The sequence below is a fragment of the Leucopleurus acutus genome (genome assembly GCF_964270905.1).
Source record: "Leucopleurus acutus genome assembly, chromosome: 16".
NCBI classification, from domain to species: Eukaryota; Metazoa; Chordata; class Mammalia; order Artiodactyla; family Delphinidae; genus Leucopleurus; species Leucopleurus acutus.
In genome coordinates, this window is record NC_139158.1 from 20,698,178 (window position 1) to 20,707,118 (window position 8,941).

Here is an 8,941-nt window from a genome sequence, read left to right on the forward strand (position 1 = left end):
CTGGTACCGGGGAGGGGGAATATGGAAACTCTGTTTCCTATGCCTACCGTAGGTGACAGCGGCAAATTAGGATATACTCGAATTTGGAGTAGGATATACAGGGCAGTCCCCATGCCCCATCACATTCTTCAGGCAGGATTCTGGCATTGAGGAAATACTTTTTCTCCACCCTGAACCCATGGGGTATTATCCAAAATCGGGAGCTGGGGCAAAGGTGGGAGGCTTTCAAGTTAATGATGTTAGTGGGTTTCAGGTTTATGATGGCAAGGATGTAGAGTGCTGTGGAAGGAAGGTGAGACATCCAAAGGCAGCCAGCCCACTCTAACCCTCCACAGACGTATATGATCTTGCTGTGATCTCTGACCCTCAAAATTATGCAAGAAGCCTCTTGGCAAGAAGAATGTGATTTACTGTGTTTTATCCTTTAAAATATTGCCCATCCTCATCTCCTCTCTCACTACAATCCAAAAGCAAAAATTAGCAAGAGTTTGTTTTAAGAAACCTAGATCCAGGTACAATTTCCTGTCAAATAAAACTCCAACCCAGGGAAGATTTTCTCCTCTGTGAACGTTCAACAGAAACTGTGATTCTGGAAGCTTCTGTCATCAAACCCTCCATTTTCTCACTGAAGATAACTCCTGGGGTCCCTCTGCCCCATCAGCCCCTTATCCAGGACTACCTTGACCCCAGTGGATCAGCCACCAATGTTAGTGAAACCACAGGTGAAAGAAGGGAACCCGTCTTGCACAGCATAAAACATATACATGTTCACACAAATAATATTTCAACTTATAAACAAAGCAAGGTTGTAGCTACCTTTAGGTTATACTGCTTGATTAAACATGATGCCCCTGTGGAAGAATTAGTAGCTGACACCCAGCACTCACTCTTCTAAGCACTTTCCAGGTATTAACTCATTTAATTTCCACAAATATCTTCTGAGATAGGCACCATAATTTTCCCCATTATACACATGAAATTGACACACTGAGAGATTAAGTAGCTTGCCCAAGGTCACCCTAGGAAGTGGCTGAGTTGGGATTTGAAACCATGCCTTTAACTACAAACTGCTCCTCAAATAATAATAATAATAACAGTAACAACAACAGCAACAGCACGAACAACAGAAATAATAGCAGCTATCATTTATTGACCCCTTACTCTACTCCCAGACTTCCTCCTCCTACTCTTTTCACACATTACCTTATTTAATCCCCATTATTATTACATGAGGCACAGAGGAGAAGACGGAGGTGCAGAGTTTAGGCAACTTGTCCGATGCCACACGGGGAGGAAGGATTAAAAGAATTCTCTGGAGTTCCGGAGTCCCTCATGATTCTCTACTGCACCCCTCTCGCCCATTCCCGACGTCAACTATCCCCTAGACCTCAGTGATGGAACCCAAGCCTTGGGCTCTGGGCGCCAGGCCCGCGCTCATCCCGGGGGGCGACTCTGCAGCCCCTGACCTCCCCGCGCCGAGAGACCGGCTGCTGTGGCCGAAGCCACGTCTGCCCCAGGGCAGCCCGCGCTGAGGCCGCCGGAGAGAACCCAACCAACCCGCTTCAAGTGTTTGCTACATTCTGCCACCCCAGTCACCACAGAGAAAACATTCCAGAGGGGAAAAGGAACGATCGCGGTCAGGTCCACGCGTCTCACCAAGGCCAGGAAGGGAATGAGCGGGTGCTGGGTGGAGAGACGAGGCGGGGCGCGGCCCCGGACACCCCAGACTCGGTTTCTGAGTAACTCAGAAACGTCTCCCGCCCCAGCTCTGCGTCCCGGGCCACGGCGAGGGCAGACAGCAGAAAGCTGGACCGAATGGACTTGGGAAGGCGTCCCAGCATCCCAGGTACCGGGAGGCAGCCCCGGGCTGATGCCCGCTCCGCCGCCGACCGGGAGGGCAGTGTCCGGGAAGCCCAGGGACCCCGAGGCCACTCCGGTGCCTGAAACCCCCGAGCTGGTGCGACCCGACCCGGCTGGGCTCACCTCACTCAGTTCCGAAGGGTCCGCGGCTAGCGTGTGCGCGATCCGGGTACGCTCCGTTCTGCTCCTCGTACAGCGAGAGCATCCCGCAGCCCCAGAGACCAAGGCTCCTGTGGGTTGGGCCCCGCCCTGTAGCCCCGCCCCTGTAGCCCCGCCCCCTGTAGCCCCGCCCCTCTGACCCCGACCCCGCCTGCCCAGGTGTATTTCCCCAGCGGCCGAGGACTCGCGGCAGCCCAGAGTGGGCCGCGATTCTGCAGCGCCCCCTGCCATCCTGAGGCCGCACTGCGCCCCAGCCCATCCTGCGCGGCGCTTTTAGGTGGTATCGCTCAGCACCTGCTGCCGCCCTGAGGCCACCCTGCACCCTGCATTCCAGCTGGGTCTGTGCGGCACCTTCCTCAAGCGCCTCGCAGCGTCTCCTGCCGCCCTGTTACTGCCCAGCGCCTTCCATTCTGGTCCAGTTGGGCGCCCTCCCGCCCCCACCATCAAGAGAAATCCCAGGTAGCGTCCTGCCCCTGGCTTCCTCCTGACCTGCATGGAGCCTGAGGCTACTTCAGTGCCCACCTGGGCAGCAGGGCTGTTCAGGCAGGCCGCTCATCCTTTAGTCTCTTCAGCTGTCTTTTTATAGGCATTCACGCTGAAAACAAGACATGAGCTTAAAAAATTGCAACTGGGAGGGACCTTGGGGCACCTCTGTCACAGGCCCCTTGAGTAGGGAAGGACACAGACAGGGGAAGCGGTCGCTCTTGCTCAGAGCTGCTCAGACTTTCCAATGCTAATCGCGTTCACGTGCAGATTCTAATTCACTAGGGGTGGGATGGGGCTTGGGAATTTGGATTTCTCAGGTGATGCTTCTGTTGCTGGTCCGAGGACCACACTTTGAGTTAGCAAGGGGCACTTGCCCAAGTGAGTGGTTCAGTATTTGGGGAGGGCAATTTAAAGAAAATCGTCTTTTAAAATCTCAACTGTTTTTTTTTTCTGACAATACATCCTCATAGTTAAGAACTCAAAAGATAAAGAGAAAATGGACGTCTTTCCATAATCTGCGACCCCCACTAAATACCGGTAACATAGTTACCAGTATGTATATATAATGATGTACATACTATTCTTTAATTTAACTTTGTTTTAATGACAATACACTGCACAGTTAGGTTCTCATTGTAAAATAAAGCCAGCTTTTTCACTTCGTGATATATTATGTGTAACTTTCCTTGCCAATAACTACATTTACCCAAGTATTCCTTTCACATAACTTATTTAATCGATCTATTGATATAGTTTAAGATTTCCTCTAATTTTTCACTAATATAAATTATTCTGTAAAATATCATGTACATCTCTGACTATTTCCTTGGGATAAATTTCTACTGGTGTATTTTTTTTTTTTTCTGTCAATGTACTTACCCAGTTTAATCGGTACAACAAAAAGAACAGTTAAGAGAAAAGGGCAGGCTACAAAACAATATATAGAATAATAGAATATATATCAAAATATTTAAAAAGAGGTTATCTCTTGGGGTAAGCTTACAATTGAATTTTACTTATTTGTGTTTTCTTGTGTTATATATATCACAAATTTTACTTGTGAGATATATATATATATATATATATATATATATATATATACATATCACCTGTGCCATAAAAATAAGAATGTTTTTACAAGATGGGAGCTAGTTGAAGTCATGGATAAGACTTAAAATCAGCTCTACATCACCATAGGATATAATGAATTTAGGCTGGATTGGCTTCTTTTTAAAAATCCAGTTAAAATTTATATACAGTGAAATGTACAGATTTTACAGGTTCAATGAGTTTTGATAAAGGTATACACTATGTACCATCACCCTAATCAATATATAGATTACCCCAGAAAGTTCCCTCAGTTCCTTTTTACTCACTTCCCACATAGGCAACCAGTGTTTCCTATGGCAATAATAGATTAATTTTTTAGGTTCTTAAATTTCATGTAAATGGAGTCACATAGTATGTACTCTTTTGTGGCTGGTTTTCTTTCCTGAATTCAGTTCTGGCTTTTGTTTTTCCACTATGCCATCACTGCTTCTGCTTACTGAGTTATTATTAACCCAGTTTTACAGATGATGGGACTGAGACTCAGAAAGCTGAAGTTTGCCATTTGTAAGTAAGTGGTAGAGCCAAGATGTGCATTCAAGTCTGCTCTGTAGAATACAAAGCCTACACACTTACCCACAAATCTTCATGAGAATCTTGCCGTGAGTGGGACCAACCCTCACCCTCCCAGGCCCCACATGAAGAATGACGAAAAGTCCTTGCCTGGAATGGCTGAGATGCAGAGAAGCCCCTCACTTCCTAGGCCATGGGGCAACAAGCCTTCTATCAAGGTGCTTGCATAAGGCATAGTTGATCAAAGTTGTAAAAATCGTCTTTGGTACAGGGTGGTGTTGTCTCTGAACCATCTCTGTCATCATTAGACCATAGGCAACTTCTTTTCCCTTTGGAAGCATCATGTCCATATTTATGAAATATATCTACAATCTACTTCTCATCACCTCTGGGGCCACCACTGTGCTCCAATCCATCATTTCTCTCACCTGGACTATTGCCATAGCCTCCTAACTAGTCTCACTGAGTCTGTCCTCTACAGCCTGTTGTCAATTCACTACCTAAAGGGATGCTATTCAATTAGTCAGATCATGTCACCCTTCTGTTTAAATCCATTCAATGGTTTTTTACTTCATTCAGAGTAAAAACCAAAGCCTTCATGTCACCTACAAGGTCCTCCATGACCTGACCCCTGTTATCACCCTTCCCTTATCTCTTACCACCCTTACTCTGGCTCATTCTGCTTCTTCCTAATTGAACTCCATGTTGTTTCTTGTATAAGACCGACACTCCTGCTTCAGGGTTTGCTATCTGAACTGCTCTCTCTCCACATACACACACACACACACAGTCACTTAGATATTTCCATGGATTATCCTCTTGCCTCCTTCAAGTCTTTGAGTTATTGTTTTTCTATCAGCTAGAACTTCCCTGGTTACCCTATTTAAAATCACAATGTTTGGACTTCCCTAGTGGTCCAGTGGTAGAGAATCCGCCTTCCAATGCAGTGGGTGCGGGTTCAATCCCTGGTCAGGGAGCTAAGGTCCCCCATGCCTCGGGGCCAAAAAACCAAAACATAAAAACAGAAGCAATATTGTAACAAATTCAATAAAGACTTTTAAAAAATAAAATAAAATCACAATATTTCCTATCATTCCAAATGCCTCCTACCTGCCTTCCTATGTTATTTTCTTGTATGGCAGGCCCAGTTAAGATCAGGAGGATTGCCACGCTTACCCCACAGCTGATTCCAGGTGTACCAGTCGTGCAACATTGCTATGGCAACTGATAACTGGTACTACTTCACTCAAACAGGAACTTTGAAAGACCCAAACATTTCAGGACTACTGGGACTAGTGACAGGCTTAGCAGCAAGAGCTTAGAGTCTGGGAAATGCAACCACAGGGGCCAAGTTCAGAGAACATTAAAATCACACTCAAAATCAGCTATTCCTTCCTCAATGCTACTGGAAGCTTGTGGCTGGAATTAGTCTTGGTAAAGTCACTTGGTTTCAGTTAACAGAAATAGACTCAAATTAGCATAAGCAAAACCAAAAAAATTATTAAATGGATGCAGGCAGAAGTCTTTTTAACAGGATCTGAAGAAACACAAATAAGGCCTCAGGAGAGTGGGAACCAGGAACGTTCTGGATCTCTCAGGAGGAGGATTTTGTGGGCTTTCTTGAGTTCTCAAACCCCTTCTCAGTCTCAGCGGAGGCCAAGAAGAATTTGATTAGCCACTAGTATGCAGATGAGCAAGATTTTTGGGATCTGTTGTCTTCACGCCTGGTCCAATTGGCTAGCACCATGAGGGTAGGATTAAACATGGCAGTACATGTCCACCGCTATGGGTGGATGGGCAATTCTCAGAGAATGTGGCTATAAGTGAAGAAGAAACCTTAAAATGAAGTGAAGCAACACATCCTTTTGTGTTAATAGTACTACTTCTAGGCCATTTAGGAAAAGACAATATTAGATAAGATTTACACTGTCCCCTAAATGCACAGATTTTATAGATTTGCTTGCCCGAAACACTGGTATAGTGGTCATCTGTTTTCTTTCTTTCTTCTTTTTTTATCAACACTTATTTCCTCTTATTCTGGAGACACCCTGAATATCCTTTGGAGACCAATTCATCCTCCTTTCCTAGTACTTGAAACTGTGGTTCAAGCTGGGTTGATCACACCTCTGGCTCTAGGTCTAGCCAATCCGCTTATCTTATCATTCAGGTCACAGTGTTTTGCTCAGGAGTGGGCATGGGCCCCAATTCAATCCAATAAGAGTCAGGCCCACCCAGGACATTTTCTGAAAGATTGAAAAGGAGAACTTCTTTTACTGTTGGCGCTAACAGCAGAAAGAATTGTGTAATCTAAGAACTGTTGGGAGACTCACATGGGACCTGGGAGAAAAGGAGAGCTGAGAGATGGAGAGTGTTACAGCCCTGATGATAAAATGTGAGTCTCTGGACCCAGCACTACCTGAAGCTGGGTATACCTCCTGGATTTTTCAGTCATGTGAGCCAATACACTTGCTATTGTGCTTAAGACATTCTGAGTTCAGTTTCTCTCACTAGAAATCAAGAGAGCCCCAACCAACAATCTGCTTGGAGAGGGTGATGCCATCTTCCACTCCTTAAAGTAAGGGTATTCCATATCCAGTCCCAGACGCAGGATCTACAAACTTTCTGGGGAACATTTTTCTATGCCAGATGACACCAGTGAGGGCCATCTTCCACAACTTGCTAGGCATATGAGAGGTGGTGGTATGATAGAAGATCATTCTTATTTCTTAATCTGACCCAAGCTCCCAATGACCTGGATACTATTTCTGCATATAGACTTAGCTTAGAGCAATAGCATTAATTGTTGTAATATTAAAGAAATGTAAATTTGGTTACATTCATCTTCTAGGACACATTTTTCTCCAAGAGGCACACTTGCTTCTAACAAAAGTTAGCATCATTATCTAGTGTAAGAAACATTCTTTTGTTAATCAGATTTTTTAAGGCTCAAGAGACACGCACAGATTACCTATGATGATGGGAACTTATTGAAAGCACACAAGACAACTATCACAGGAGAGTTCTTGATGGAATCTGTTTCTCCTGCCTACATGGAATCCGTTCCACTTTCTACTGGCAACAGAACCTATGTTTACCTTTGGGAAATCCTCGTCCCCTACCTTATGGCCATGTGATTCTGGGAGGAACCCCCCGCCCTTCGACACCAATCATAATATATTCTCTCTGGCCATCATTGGTTCAGGAAGGGCATGCTTCCCAAGCCAGCTGATAAAAACCTTCCCTTAAGGAGAATTTAACCAGCATTTTTGTCAACATGTGGAAAGTCTTCTCAACCTCCTAGCTATGTCAGAAGGGTTTTCACTGCCCTATATCCAACCCGCTAGGCCTTTGACAATTCCACATTTTAGCATACATCATCTAAAACACTCCACTTCTAGTATTATTTGTAATCCAAGTAGAGCTCTGTATTTTGCAAGTATCTGAAACAAACAACTCTGAACTAGCTTAGGTTTTAAAATGGAACAAATTATCTCATGTACTGAGGAGTTTGGTTTCAGCTTAGCATAAACCTGGATTCAAAAGATGTCACCAGGACTTGTTTTCTCTGCCTTTAAGTCTTGACCCTACTTTCTCAGTGTTCGTGCTATTCTCTGTCCAGTGCAATCATAAGATGGCTGCATTAGCTCCAGCCCCTAAATGTACAAAACTGAGTCCAGCAGGACTGGTGGCTCCAGCATTGTACGATTAGTTCTGAATGATCCTAAGCAGGCTTTATTACCTTGCTTGAAGCATGTCCTAACCTTTAACTGAAAGCTGTGATTAAAATAAAGAATGTGCTGATTGGCTCAGGTTTGGATCACATGCATAGGTTTGGAATCACCTTTACCCAAAACACATGATCTGAGAGTGAGAAAAGGATCGTTTCCCCCAAAGCAAAATCCAAGTGAATTCTGGGTTGCAAAACAGCTAATCTTCCATAATTTCCCCAATTTTGCCTTCTTTGGCACTTGCAATTGATAGTTGTCTCAGTGAAACACTCTCTTCTCTTGGCTTCTATGTTGTATCAATTTATCTAAAATCTTTTTCTGCTTTTTGAAACTTTTTGTAAGGTGGAGTCTGTAGAGACTCTGGGTTTTAGAGGATCAAGGTTCAGGGACTCAGGAAGCCGGTCATGAGAAATATCAATACCAGGAAATCTTAAACCTTCTGGAGAGTCAGAGGAGATCTAAAGGGGTTTAAAAGGTTTGGTTAAACTGATAATAGGGCTTAGGCCTCAGTGGCACAGGATTGGCTAAGTGTGGGAACCCAGTGGTAATAAGTAAGCTTGTTCCCAAGTATGGCTCTTTCCAGGATTCCTGTGGCTCTAGAATAATATCCCTCTGTTCTTGGGGATGTTAACTTGATGTTACAAGGATGAGATCAAGACTCTCTCTTCATGCATGCTCACTGACCAGTTTTGGAAACCTACTGTCTTTGATCACTGGGGAACAGGGAACAGGATCCTTAGGTTCACTTGTGTGAATTTCATGATTTTTCTGATGCTCCTTCTCTTGCAGGAAGGTCTCTTTAGATGATCAGCACCGTGGACAGCAGCCATGGATGCCGTTGTGGGTTCTCCCATTTCGCAGGAGGTCTCTAATGGTATGTTCCTCTCCCACAAAATGCCACTAAAAGATTTGAGATGGATACTGCAAGAAGGATGAAAGAGTGAAAGTGACCTCCTCCAGCCAGGTTGTTCAATCAGCACAGGTGACAGATAAGAGATGTCACACTCAGATTGCCTTTAGAACTAAAAATGTACAGTCGATCCCTGATATTTACTCTTGCAGTAGTTATGTTCTATGAAGTCACACAA